At 45.2% G+C, this 13,776-nt stretch overlaps 1 protein-coding gene across 1 annotated transcript in view; it reads right to left on the bottom strand.

Annotated features, from left to right (window-relative positions):
* LOC113018538 (uncharacterized) overlaps positions 1–13,776 on the bottom strand; it is a 68,073-nt gene that overhangs the window by 351 nt on the left and 53,946 nt on the right. Inside the window, exons 3-5 of the transcript XR_013906975.1 lie at positions 805–853; positions 573–636; positions 1–175 (exon numbers count right to left, since the gene is read on the bottom strand). The exon at positions 1–175 is cut by the window's left edge and continues 351 nt beyond it. The gene's annotated coding sequence lies outside the window, so the exon portion shown is untranslated. The remainder of the gene's footprint in view (positions 176–572; positions 637–804; positions 854–13,776) is intronic.

Here is a 13,776-nt window from a genome sequence, read left to right as displayed (position 1 = left end):
TGAATGACTATCATGGATCGAGGTGATCCAAATGTAGGTGCAGAAGAAAGTCTTTAACTTCCCTTAAGTACAGTGGCAGTGGATGTGGGTTGGAGATGCAATGAGCTTGAACCTGCAGGCGACCATCTTCACTGACCACACCATCTGTGATGGAGGACTCATCTCTCCTGGTGTCCTGCAAGCAAGCAATCATATTTTTTGGAACACGAACTTAATTGCTTTCTTAAAACATTTTTCCCCTGCATTTGGTATAGAACAGACTCAAATTTAGACAATCTCAGGCTCCCTCCCCACCGGGGAGGTGACATTCAATGTCCCACTTGTCAGTCTGGATAGCCGTGATCACCACCAAACATACAATAATGTCATGAAAGCATCATTTTAAAAAGGGCTATGCAAACATGGCTAATAACTTTTATTCTAATGATGTGCAAAATGATTTGGGCACAAAACAAAGTTTGCTGTTAGAAAACCTGCAGACTTCACTAAATACAGTGTAGACCCTCTAAACTAAGTTCGTAATGTGATCTTTCAAGAAATGCAGACCAAACTGTTGTTGTTTGTTTACTTACACAGCATGTCTTGTAGAATTAACTGGAGTCAACAGCAACAGCATAGTGCAGTCATATCTCAAGTCTAATAACAGAAGACAGGAAAAGATTAGTGAAGAAACAACTTCCTCAAACCAAAGCACAAATAAAACAATAAGTAAAACAGGCTGATCTAAAGTATGATTAAAGTTCAGCCTGATTAATAGAAATGTCACTGACAATTGCTAATATATTGGAAAACCAAAACACTTACCACTGAGTTGATGTCTTTCTGTCCAACAGCAGGAGTGCTGGTCCCGAAACTCAAAGACAGTAAGAAGCAAGCAGAGGGAGAAAGAACAGAACATTTTTTAGAACCTGATTTGATCCTTAATGGCTGTGCAGTCATAATAACTTACAAGACAGAAGGTCAATGTAGACCCCATACAACCAAATTAAACTAACACATATAGTATTAAAAACACCATCTACTACTGTGTCTGAATGTGTGGTATTGGCACTGTCAGTTTAGGCCTAAAGATATATGTGTTTTAAAAAAAGACCACCTAATTTAAATATAATCATTACATGCTTGTTAAAAGTTAACTTCCAATATGTAAAGTTTCTAATAAGCAAAATGACCAGATCTAACATATGGCAGGGTTTATATGTAACATAATGTTTCTTATGATTTAACTGTGGAATATAACTTAATTCTTTAGAAGGACAAGCTATGTTACTTTATTCTCAAGTATAAAGCCAACCTAGACTTTAACCATTTAACAGGCCACTAATCTGGATTATAGCTTTCACAACAAAACCTGTTTTTAAACACATTTTTTTAAACAAAATAAATACTATTGTTATTATTATTATTTAAAATGTAATTAAACAGAAAAGTGGTTAAATACAAAAGCAGTTTGCTTATGTTGTTAAAGAAAGGCTAGATTTGACATTAATAGATGCCACAGATGTTCAAAAGCTGCCTCAAAGCATTAAAAAAAATAAATGTCTCCAAAAACGTCGGAGCATTTTTGCAAATATGTGATGTTTTGATAAATTAAGTACATATTTGAGCATTACACAGCTACATCCTCGCCTGAAAATATCTTAAAAGTTTATTTTGTGACCCAGAAAAAGTAATATTTAAAAGTTTTTTAGCCGCGCTTCTCCGCGTTTACAAGCACACACAAGTACACACAGGCTCCGACAACTGCGGCCGACAAATGCGATCTTCCTTTTCCCCAGATTACCCTTTCTAGGTACAAATACAGGCCATTTACTTTTTACCAAGCATTAAACATTAAGTCTCTCTCTTCTAAATGATTTAATAATGATCAACATATTTATTCTGCCTTACAGAAACAGCATTGCACATACTGAAGGCTCTCACTACTTGATAAAAGTCTGTTCATTTCCTTTGTATCCAGCCTCTGTATTGATCTTCCAGTTCAGCCTGTTTTCCATGTACTACAAGTACCAGGTACTTGTACATCTCCCCAGCTGATGATTGTTTCCAGATCACATCACAAAATCATCCACCAGCGCTTTACACTCCTCCTCCTGCCATCACTAATACATCCAGCCTCTGCAGAATCATGAGGGTATTTCTGAAGGTGTCTTGACTCAGACTTGTACTGAATGTCTGAAGTCCAGGACAGAACTGTCCACCTGTGGAGCTCCTGCTGCACATCACTAAATCAGAAAGAGAGCTCGGCCCAGTCTCACATACTGTGGTCAGTCTGTCAGGCAGTCAGTGATCCATGAGGTGGTGTTTACTGATATTACTGTAGTTTTTTCTCACTAGCAGCAGCTGAATCATTTTTCAATGCACTTGAGAAATCAAAGAAGGTGATCATTAACCCTGCAGGAAGTAGATGATTTCATCATCCAAGTTCAACAACTACAATCAAGGCTGGACTGGGACAAAAAATCGGCCCGGGCATTTTGACTAGAGACCGGCCCACCAGGATAAAGATTGAAAATGTGACGTCATTCAGGGGTAAAACCGCAAAGGATTCTGGGAACTTGTGGCAAGAGGTACTAGCGCACGCAGGCTTTCAATTGAACTCAGTTACACAGCGATAAAAAGAAACACAAAAAATGGCAAGAAGCTGTTGTATTATTAACTGCAATAGCCGGTCGCATGACAGCCACGGGAAGCCGATCGTTTTTGTTTTTTTTATCGGATTACGTCGTTGAAGAGAAATTTTTTAAACCATGTTTCCGAAGTAAGAGCCAACGGATGGTCTGGATATACCAAATATAACGTCCCAGAACACTCCAGCTCACAGGTTGGTCTGCTCCAAGCATTCCCACAAAGGTCAGAGTTTTGTAGTAGTTAATACGTCATTTTTCTTAACATAATTGGTGATATAGGTTACAAGCAAGTCTGGCGCTGAACAGAAATTGTCGCGCTATGCTCCTTTGTTTATTGTGCATAAATAGTAAATTGTCCTGACACAATATTGTGTTTCGCTTCTGTTATTACCATGGTACATTGACAAAAACATACTTTTATTCACAGGATAAAACAGTTGTTTTGTATCACTAATTGCCCAGTACGATTACAGCATACAGTATTATTGTCACTGCTACATTTCTGTAATGAACCAGAAATTATTTCCACTACTAATTAATTACCGTTGAGCTCAAAGGTCCTATTAATAAACGGTTAACGAATGTGTATTTATGAAGACGATTTGTGAGACTGGTAAACTTACCTTTGTTCGTACGATGGTCTTTCGTTCTACATGGTGCATTTCAAGGTCCTGCACCCATCCGTCGGTAAACTGCACCTGGGCTTGTTGCAGTGACCTGAAGTTACTAAACTTCATGAGTGTATGCACTCACTCCAAGAACCGTATAATTATAAATATGAGCGTGGTGAAAGTTGGGCAGCACGCTAACGTCCTTTGTCCACTCTGTGTGCTCGTAAGGGTCTGACCCTTTCACACCTTTGATTTTTTCCTCGTATCTTTTCTTTGTCTTTTCGTCGAGTCTGTCTTTGTACGGACCGGCATTGTTCTACTTTTGTTTTGTACATTCCTTTTTTGTGTGGCAAAGAAAAAACAAGAAGGCATTGGAACCGGAGAATGAACGTTTTGTGGTGCTGCAAATGCTTGCATTTGATGCGGTACTTGGATTGTTTCGCCACGAGTTCCCGGCATGCAATGCGCGAAAAATCACGTGATTGCTAAACAAGGGGGCGGGTGCATTCGGCCTCCTCGGCTGTAATTGGTCCAGCCCAGAGTCGATCATGACCAATTGGCCAATCCAACACCTTTCATTATATATACCCTTCCTAAAAAAATAATAATAAAAAAAAATCCATCGGCCCATAAAAATAAAAAATCGCCAGCGGCCCACCGGGCAAATGCCCGGTATGCCCGATGGCCAGTCCAGCTATGACTACAATCCATCACAATAACTGATCTCTCAAAGCATACATGGCTCTCTTATACCTAAATACAGATGAAGGATTAAACTGCTCACCCTACTGTCTAAAACAGGTATGAACAACAGGACTGCAACAGCTTAGGTTTTTCCTCATTTATCTGTTCATTGCCCTTCTTTTCTGTGCTGCAGGCTGTGACCCAGGATTCAGTCTTAATGTGCCATCTTGAAGCATGTTTGAGTTTCTAAAATGCACCAGGAAAGGGGAGATGTGGAGGATCTACTATATCCTGAGCAAAGTGTTTTTACCAATGATGTATAAAAGAGACATAACAAACAGGGAGTGGAAACAGGACTCTGTAAATATGTAGGAGTGTGCTGCAACAAAACAATGGACAGCAGCATCTGTGCCAAACATAATTTTTTTTTTTTTTTTTTTTTTAAATGACATCAGAAACAGCAGTATGCGACATTACGTGATGGCAGAGCTTCAGTTCATCCTTTGTCATTTTTTTTTTTTTTTTTAATAAATAGGACAGGGGGAATGAATGAGAGAGAGAGGGGGAGAGAAAGAAAGAAAACCAAAGGGGAGAAGAGACGGTGAGAAGGGGGGGGAAGAGAGACAAAAAAAAAAAAAACTCCTGGGTCACCTGTATGGAGAAAAAAACAAACAAACAAACAAACAAAAACAAACAGAGGAGACAGCAAACAACAAAGAGCAACATAATAATAGAGAGAACAAAGCACCATCACAATAAACTAGCTAGTCATAGATATCAGTATTTACTAAGTAATAAACGATATTGTGCAGCACGCAAGATAGACAGCGCACAGTGTGCTTTGAGGCAGCAGCCAAGAAAGCTTTAGTCCGCGTCTGTGAATACCCATGTGTGCATACCTGTGTGGATCAGCATGCTTGCATTCCAAAGGTTTCTCCATGTAATGATCTGCTAGGGAGTGTGGGGGGGCCACAGCCCCGTCCTCCAGGGTGTGAAGCGGGTATGGAGGAGATCAAAACTCCAGACATCCAGAGGCCCCCAGAACACAAGAGACCATGGAAGACCAACAGAGGGGCAGCCGCGCCACTGTCCCAGTAAGAGCTGAGGAGAGTCCCAGATGAGGGCTCGCCCAGCAGCCGCGGAGCAGAAGTCAGGGGGAGTTGCAGTGACGCGCCCGTGAGCTCCGCCGGCCCCCAGCTGCGCCTGAGTGACCGAGCCCTAGGCCGAGAGGCCGGGGGCACCCCACCTCCAAAGGGGCCCGAGCGAGCCCCAGGCCCCGACAAGCGGCCGCCAAGGAGTGAGCCGGTGTGTACCCGGACGCCCACCCCCAGACACAAAGAACCACCAACACACCGACACCTGAGGGAGTCCGCCACCGGCAGGGGAAGTGGTGGTGGGTGGAGATAGGCCTCCAAACCTTGGAGGGCCTGAGGTGTCCCCAGAGAGGTGGCGTCTGATACCCAACCTGACATATAGACACAGACATACAGGCACACACAGACACAAACATCCATTCCCACCCTCATGCTCTCATATGCACTCACTCCACACTCAACCAACGTGGAGACAGACATAAAGAGACGCTGTACACACGATCACACTCCCCAAGCGTACTCTACGAACCGGGTCTAGGTACCCTTGCCCCTGGAGGGGGGGATTGCACCCAGACCCAGGTGGTGTTACCCTTTTCCCTGCGGTGGGGAGAGGCAGACCGCCCCGACTCCGCAGCAGCAGGGAGGCCCCACACCCCAGACCGCAGTCGGACGGCCAACTCCTCCTAGCCCCCCCGCTCTAGCCAAACATAATTTTTAACTGACTTTGCTTCAATGGCTCAGAGGCATGAATATATGTTGTCTTAGCTCCTTTCTCTTCATGTCTTCTTCACCTTGTCTGCTCACCTGTCATGTGTGAGGGACTGAGCTGCAATTTGATAATTGGGGAAATAAGAGCAAAGGAATCAAGGATGTAGAAACCAAAAAAAAAATGAAAGAGAGGGGGAAGAATTTGTTTATGTGTTAACTAGAGATGGCACGATACCACTTTTTTATGTCCGATACCGATACCGATATCATAAATTTCGATATCTGCCGATACCGATATGAATCCGATATAGTGTTTTTTAATCAACAAAACTGTTTTTTAAATATCTTGCTGCATTTTGTATAAGTTCATACTCAAGTTTAAAACAACAACTACACTAAAGCTATTCTGTTATACCTGTATGCAAAAAAAAATATTTCATAGTTCAGCAATACTGATCAATCTAATAAACTTAAACCTACACCATCCTCCCTATTCTGGTATTTTAAAGAGTACTTAGCATAAATATTAAGCAACCTAACTAATAGGGTTCCAACTCCCAGCAACAACAAAAATAAAAAAATAAAAAATAGGGAACCACCCCTCACGCTCCACCTCATGATGCTTAATCGACGTAATCAACCTTAATTTGATGCAGTGTGAAAAAAAATGCATAGAAATCAATTATTTTTCAAGAAATATTAAATAGATTCAACATCTTTCTTCAACAAAATTGCAGACTGCACAGATGGTACCTTCCCAAAGGGAAAAAGTACTATAGCTTACTAGGGTATATATATTAGACTTAATAGTTACTATATACAGTAATGGACTTCTATTCATTTTGCATCAAATTAAAACTTTGGGTGTCAGATAATTATTTATTAAAAGCTCGACATTTTAAATGAGAATAAGAAAGAAAAGTATGTCTTTGTGCCCCTTTTCCCTGTTAATGCCCTATCGGCCCCCCTGGCTAAACTTTGCTAGATCCGCCCCTGCACAGTTACCAGCGTCAGCTACGTAGAAAAAGATCCTGGAGTAGAAAGTAATATTAAATACATTCTAACAATAGCTGATCAAGCTTAAACGTGCTGCTGTTGTTCAGCCGCTGGTTTACTCTTTCTGGTGCAAAGTGGGCCAAAAACAAACTAGAGAGACGGACTCGCGACAGAAAAGCCGATCAGCTGATCGTTAAGCAGTTTCATGATTGAAGTAGCAGCAAGAAGAGGCAGTCGCTCCATATATCGCTTGTTAAGCTTAACGCAGGAATGCTTTACATTCAGAGATGGACTTACACACTTGCTTTACTTCTCTCGGGATAACTTTGTCGGAGATGAAATGCTGGGTTGCTAGCGAAGCTCCAAATGCTATCCAGACCACCGACAGGTCCCGCATGCCACAGCCGCTCTATCACGTGATGCATACTGCTCTGACGTGCTAACGTTCTGAGGTGAGTTAAGGCGTGTTGCAAGTTTTGTGAGGTGCTTTCGTGATATTTAATGGATCGGATTACATTTTTTATTTTTCTCCGATATCCGATCCAGTAATTTAGGTCAGTATCGGACCGATACCGATACGTAATATCGGATCGGTCCATCTCTAGTGTTAACTTAACTGTTAAATTGCATTCAGTATATCCTGGGTAAGAAAATTATTCTGTCTCTGGCACAGACTTAAAAGTCTCACTCATCACATGGACCCAGCCAAATACTTTAGTAGTAGTCTGCTGTAACGAAACAATGGATGTGCTATATTTAACTGGCATTGCTTTAAAACGACTAAAGCAAGGATGTCTGATATTGTTAAAGCCTCTTCCGCTCTACATGTTTTTCTCGCTTCACTTGCTCACTTCTCTGGTGGGAGGAGCTAAGATACACTGATAGGTTCAAGGAAATGAGAGCAAAGAAATCAAGGATGCATGAACTGAAAAATAAGAGAAGGAAGAATTTGTTCATTTGTTGGCTCGGCTGTTTCCTCGCTGTTGGCATTTCCTGGATGTCAGAGTTAATCTGTGTCAACTACTTGACACGTGAAGACTGAAAGCACATGCATAAAGACCTTAAAGAATCAGGGAGGGATGATGACTTCAATCAATGTTATCAGCAGATTTAAGTTATGACTTTCCTCTACTTGTAGCCATTGTGTAAGTGAACGCACACTTGTGTGCATTGCACTCTTAGCTACTAGCTCACTCACCAACACCTGGGATGCCGAACTGGTAAATGGACTGTTTCTTATTTATGTTACACTTTTCTACTATAACTGAGTGTCATGGTCCTGGGCCATGTTGGCCCAGTATTCTTAGTTTTCTTGTATGTTTGTATTTTGTTCCCTATTTAGGCCATGTTTCCTGAGTTGCCCTGTTGTCTGTGTATCTGTGAGCCCCCGTCTCTCCTTATGTTTTATTCCATGTTTCCCCTGCCCGTTATGTCTAAGTTCTCCCCGTGCTCTCTCTCCCCCCTGTGTGCCCTCTGTGTATTTATGAGCCCTCGTCTCCCTTTGTGGTTGTTCCATGTTTCCCCAGCCCGTTATGTCTGTGTTTTCCCCGTGCTCTCTCTCCTCCTGTCTGAACCTCTGTACTTCCTGTTTGACTCTGCCAGTCTCCCGTCAGTGTTATGTTCACCCCGCCCTGTCTCGTTATGGTTATCTGTGTCAGCTGTGTTCCCCGTGTGTTCCCACTTTCCTCGTTAACCCTGTGTATTTCTGTCTGCGTCTCCCTCTGTTCGGCGTCGCGTTCTCCCTCATTGCTGTGTGGATTTCCCTGTGTCTCCCTAAGAGTGTTAGTTTATTGATTCCCAGTTTAGTTGAGTTCTGTATTTCCTATGTTCTGCCTGTCAGCAATAAAGCTGCTTTTGAGTTCATCCCCATGTTTGTGAATCTTGCGATTGGGTCCTCCTCCCGCCTGCCACGCAGCGATCCATGACAGAAGAACGCGACCACGACATGGACCCAGCGATTCACAACCCCTCCGCTGACCTCCGGGAGGATCTGATTTATACAGTGGAGTATCACTGTCAGGAGTGGGTGGCGCTGCCTGAGGGTGAGTACCGGGAGACCGTAGCCGTCCGTCTACAGCGGATGGTGTCCGGACTCCCGTGGCTATTCGGCGCGCTCCGCCCCCACATCCAGGACTTCCTCGTCTCCACTGTAGGCGTCCTCCCGGAGCAGCTGCTCCAGTATGAAGAGCCGGAGGATGTTCAGCCCGGTCCGCTGGAGGATTCGCGGCCCGGCTCGTCTCCTCCCTCTTCCCGGAGAAAACGGCGTTCACTTCGCCGGCGTTCCCGAGCAGCGGAGCAGCTTTCATCCTTTAGTGAGAGTGATCGTGTTTCTCACATTCCGCTCAAGCGTTCAGGTCCCAGGCTCCCTGACGTTGCATCCTCTGTGAGTAAGACTGTGCTTCCCTCCGTGGATTTTGTTGAGCCTGAATCCGTAGATTGTGACTCAGCAGATTTAGAGTTTCAGGATTTCGAGGCAGTTAACTCAGTAGCTTCTATTTCTGTGCCTGTTGGTCCTCTGAGTAAACCCAGTGTTTATGAGCCAGCCAGTGACTCTTCTGTTCTGCCTAAACCTGGTAATATGGAGACAATTAGCCATGTAGCTATTCAAAGTGACTGTCTTACCTGCTCACCTGCTCTGTCACCAGACATCCATGACAGTAACCAAATGGGCTCGGTTAAGTGTTGTGTTCCACGGTCTGACCATTTGAACTCTGTGCACCAGGCATCTAGCTCAGTCTCAGCAAAGAATGTTCAGAAAGCGCCTCACGAAACAACTTTTTGTGTTGTTTCCTATGGGACTGCCACTCAAACCCGGGACGGTGCTGCACCTCAGCTGGTAAATGGCAACATAGTTAAACCAGCTAAAAAGTTTGGACTGAGTGCTTCAGAACTTCTGACTCAGGTCGAAGTTTGTGTTCCGCAGTCGTTCATATGTAAACCAGCTCACCATGCCTGTGTGCCAGTCCCTGTTAACACTGAGTTTACGCCTCTGGACTGTGCAGCCCACCAGCCAGTTCATTCTGAGTTGGTCAGTGAAAATACACCTGCTTTTGTAATCTCCCATTCTGAGCTGAGGGTTACTGACCCAGAGTTTGCCAAGTCTGAATCCCTCCCTATAGTGACTGTTTTAAAGGCTGCTAATTATGACATGGACAACTTGTGTACAGCAGAGTTACTAGAACCAGCCCACCTTCCTCTACCAGCAGCGCGGGCCCAGCTTTCCCTTGCACCCGTATCAGCTCCTCGGGTGAGGGTGGCTGAGGTCCAGCTGGTCCCTGCTTCTGTCCCCAGCCTGGCAGAGGCGCCGTTCATTCTAGCACCCATACCTACTCCTCGGGTGGGAGCGGCTCGTGTCTCGCAGATGCCTGCACCAGTTTCTGTGTCCACTGCAAGCTCAAGGGTGTCCGTCCAGCCATATTCTTCGTGTTCAGAAGGCTCAGAAGACTTAGTTCAGCCACTGTCACAACTGCCATCACCACAACAGCCACTTCAACACGTATTGCAGTCTTTTGTTCAGTCATTAGCCCAGTTCTTAGCTCAGGCATCAGCTTCCCCATCAGTTCAGTCTCCCATGCAGCCATCTACTTCAGCACCATTAGCAGCTCAGGTCCCCGTGTGTCCAGCAGCTCAGGTCCCCATGTGTCCAGCAGCTCAGGTCCCCGTGTGTCCAGCAGCTCAGGTAGCACCTGAACCTTTGGCCCAGCTCCCCGTAGCAGTGCAGTTTTCTAGCCAGCTTAACGTTGAGCCAGGGGTCCCAATTCTCTCTGGCTCTGCATCAGCTCCTGCTGGAAGCTCGGATGAGCTCATCCAGCACTCCGCGGCTCCTGCGCCGCCATCTACCTCGTCCGCTGGGGGTTCCAGTGAGCCCTGCCAGCACCTCCCTGTCTCCGCTAAAGGGTCCGAGGGGCCCGTTCAGCCACCCGTCTCCGCTGGAGGGTCCGAGGGGCCCGTTCAGCCACCCGCTCTACCAGCAGCGTCCGAGTCTTCGTCCTCGTCTGGGCAAGCCTCATCCGAGACTTCGTCCTCGTCTGGTCCAGCCTCCGCCACGCCTGGTCCAGCTTCGGCCTCTGCATCAGCCTCAGCAGCGACGCCTGGTCCGGCCCCCGCATCTGCATCTGCTTCAGCGACGCCTGGTCCGGCCCCCGCATCTGCATCTGCTTCAGCGACGCCTGGTCCGGCCCCCGCTTCGCCTTTGCCTGGTCCGGCTCCGTCGCCTGTGGCTGCCACGCCACCATCTGCTCCTGCCTCGTCTGGTCCAGCCTCGACTGGTCCTGTGCCCACCGGGCCTCGGCCGGTACACCTGACACTGGAGAGCCGCCGCTGCCTTCCGCGCGGTCGGCCCCCTGAACTGCTCCGTCGTCTCCTTCGTCGCTGCCTTCCGCGCGGCCGGCCTCCGGACCAGCTCTGTCACCTGTGCCACCCGCCTGGTCGGCCCCCCGACCGTGTGACCCGTGGACTTTTGTGCCGGTGGGCTCTGGGTCGGCCCCGTGAACTTTATTTGAACTATGGTCTTGTGCTCCTGTGTTTTCTGTTGTTCGTTTTTGTTTCCTGTTCTGGTCCCTCCGTCCTGGTCCCCCGCCTCCCGCCCTGGGTGGGTTGTTTTCTGTTTTTGTCTTGGTTCTCGGGTTTTGGCTGTCGGGAGCCAGCCCTTGTGGGGCGGGTACTGTCATGGTCCTGGGCCATGTTGGCCCAGTATTCTTAGTTTTCTTGTATGTTTGTATTTTGTTCCCTATTTAGGCCATGTTTCCTGAGTTGCCCTGTTGTCTGTGTATCTGTGAGCCCCCGTCTCTCCTTATGTTTTATTCCATGTTTCCCCTGCCCGTTATGTCTAAGTTCTCCCCGTGCTCTCTCTCCCCCCTGTGTGCCCTCTGTGTATTTATGAGCCCTCGTCTCCCTTTGTGGTTGTTCCATGTTTCCCCAGCCCGTTATGTCTGTGTTTTCCCCGTGCTCTCTCTCCTCCTGTCTGAACCTCTGTACTTCCTGTTTGACTCTGCCCGTCTCCCGTCAGTGTTATGTTCACCCCGCCCTGTCTTGTTATGGTTATCTGTGTCAGCTGTGTTCCCCGTGTGTTCCCACTTTCCTCGTTAACCCTGTGTATTTCTGTCTGCGTCTCCCTCTGTTCGGCGTCGCGTTCTCCCTCATTGCTGTGTGGATTTTCCTGTGTCTCCCTACGAGTGTTAGTTTATTGATTCCCAGTTTAGTTGAGTTCTGTATTTCCTATGTTCTGCCTGTCAGCAATAAAGCTGCTTTTGAGTTCATCCCCGTGTTTGTGAATCTTGCGATTGGGTCCTCCTCCCGCCTGCCACGCAGCGATCCATGACACTGAGCAATCTAAGTGCTTTTTATTATAAGCTACATTCAGGTAGGGCAGAAGGTACCTAACAATTCATATTTTTAGGAATCAAATCAAGTAATAATAACTGTAAGAGTCTCTCAGACGTCTCTCGTCAGTGAAGACGTAAAGAACCTTTTCCTCTCTTGATCTTTTTGTTTCCAGTCTCTAACTTTTCATGTGAGTCTGCAGACACTGTCCACCCACAGCTGCAAATTACTAAATCTTAAACATAAAATAATTAGTAACATTACCCCAGCAGTCTAATGAGTCATGATGGGTAATGAGTAAAATAGCAAAGCATCACACAGTTGCTGCAGACTTTTACAGACACTCTTCTTTTGAGATCTGGTGGCTGTGGAGGCCATTTAAGTTCAGTGAACTCCTTTTAATGTTCATTATACCAGTTTGAGATGATTTAAACTTTGGGACATGGAACTTCATCCTGCTAGATACATCTGTCTGAAGGTGGGTGCACTGTGTTCATAAAGGGGTGGAGATGGTCAGCAGCAACACTCAGACAGGCAACGGCATTTAAATAGCTGCTCAGATGGTCCTCAGTGATATAAAGTACATCAGCAACAGCAGCATGAACTGTTGATACAAGGCAGGATGGATCTAGGCTTCCATGTCATTTTGTGCTAAGTTCTGACCCTAACATCTAAATGTCACAGCAGAAATCAAGACCGATCAGCAGTTTATGAAATATTCAGACCAGCCTGTCTGGCACCAAAAACCAAAATCACTTTAATTACTTTTCTTCCCCATCAGCAGGTCATCTTGAATAAAATTCAATGTGGAGCTGCTCTTTATAGTGATGGGTCGGTCGTGAACGAAATGGCTCTTAGAGCCCGGTCTTTGACGTGAACGACGCGAGCCGGCTCCTTATCGCGAGCCTTATTTTTTTGTTTTTTTTTCTCACCCTCTCTCTGGCACTTTTTTTACGCTTCACTCCGCATGCGAGCCTTGTGCTTTACGCTGGGCAGAGGGGGGAGGGGCGGTAGTTACACTCAGTAACACAGGAACAGAGCAGGAGGGAGAGAGAGAGAAAGAGCCAGGAACAACAACACCACATTAGAAAGGTATAGTAATCACTATTTTCAATTGCGGATGATAAAGGATTCAGAAAGTTTATTCATGCAGGTCCATATGACAGAGAATATGCATGTTCTTTTTGTTTTCATATTTTAATTTATATTTAATTGTGTTGTAGTTTGCAGTGTTTTGTGTTGTGTCACTTTAAATTTGTAAAAGGAAAAAGCTGAAAATTTAAATAGTTAAAAGTTGAAATGTGAATAGTTGATTTTTGTATTATATGATTTATTTATAACATTTTATGTGGAGTAAATAAAAGTATATTTACGGTGGCCCCTACAGACAAAGCACATACAAACTTCAAATCACGTACAAACTCTGAAGCATGTACAAACTCCAAAACACGTACAAACTCCAAAACACGTAACAACACATAAAAACTCTGAAGCACGTAAAAACTCAAAACACATACAAAAGACAACAGGAGTGCTCCAGGATGCTAGGGGCAGTGTTGAGCTTTTGTTACCTAGTGGCTACACAAGCCAGCAAGTACCAACGACCAGATTTGGTGTGTGGTAATAACAGGTAAATTAACTTTTTTTTTTTTTTAATTATTTGACTATATATGAATGCTTGTGTATAAATACACAAACAATACACATATGCTTTCATGCTTTCAATTGTGT

This window comes from Astatotilapia calliptera, chromosome 3 (assembly GCF_964374335.1).
Source record: "Astatotilapia calliptera chromosome 3, fAstCal68.1, whole genome shotgun sequence".
Lineage (NCBI taxonomy): Eukaryota > Metazoa > Chordata > Actinopteri > Cichliformes > Cichlidae > Astatotilapia > Astatotilapia calliptera.
Note: the sequence above shows the minus strand (reverse complement) of the source record. Positions and strands in the feature narration are given on the sequence as shown.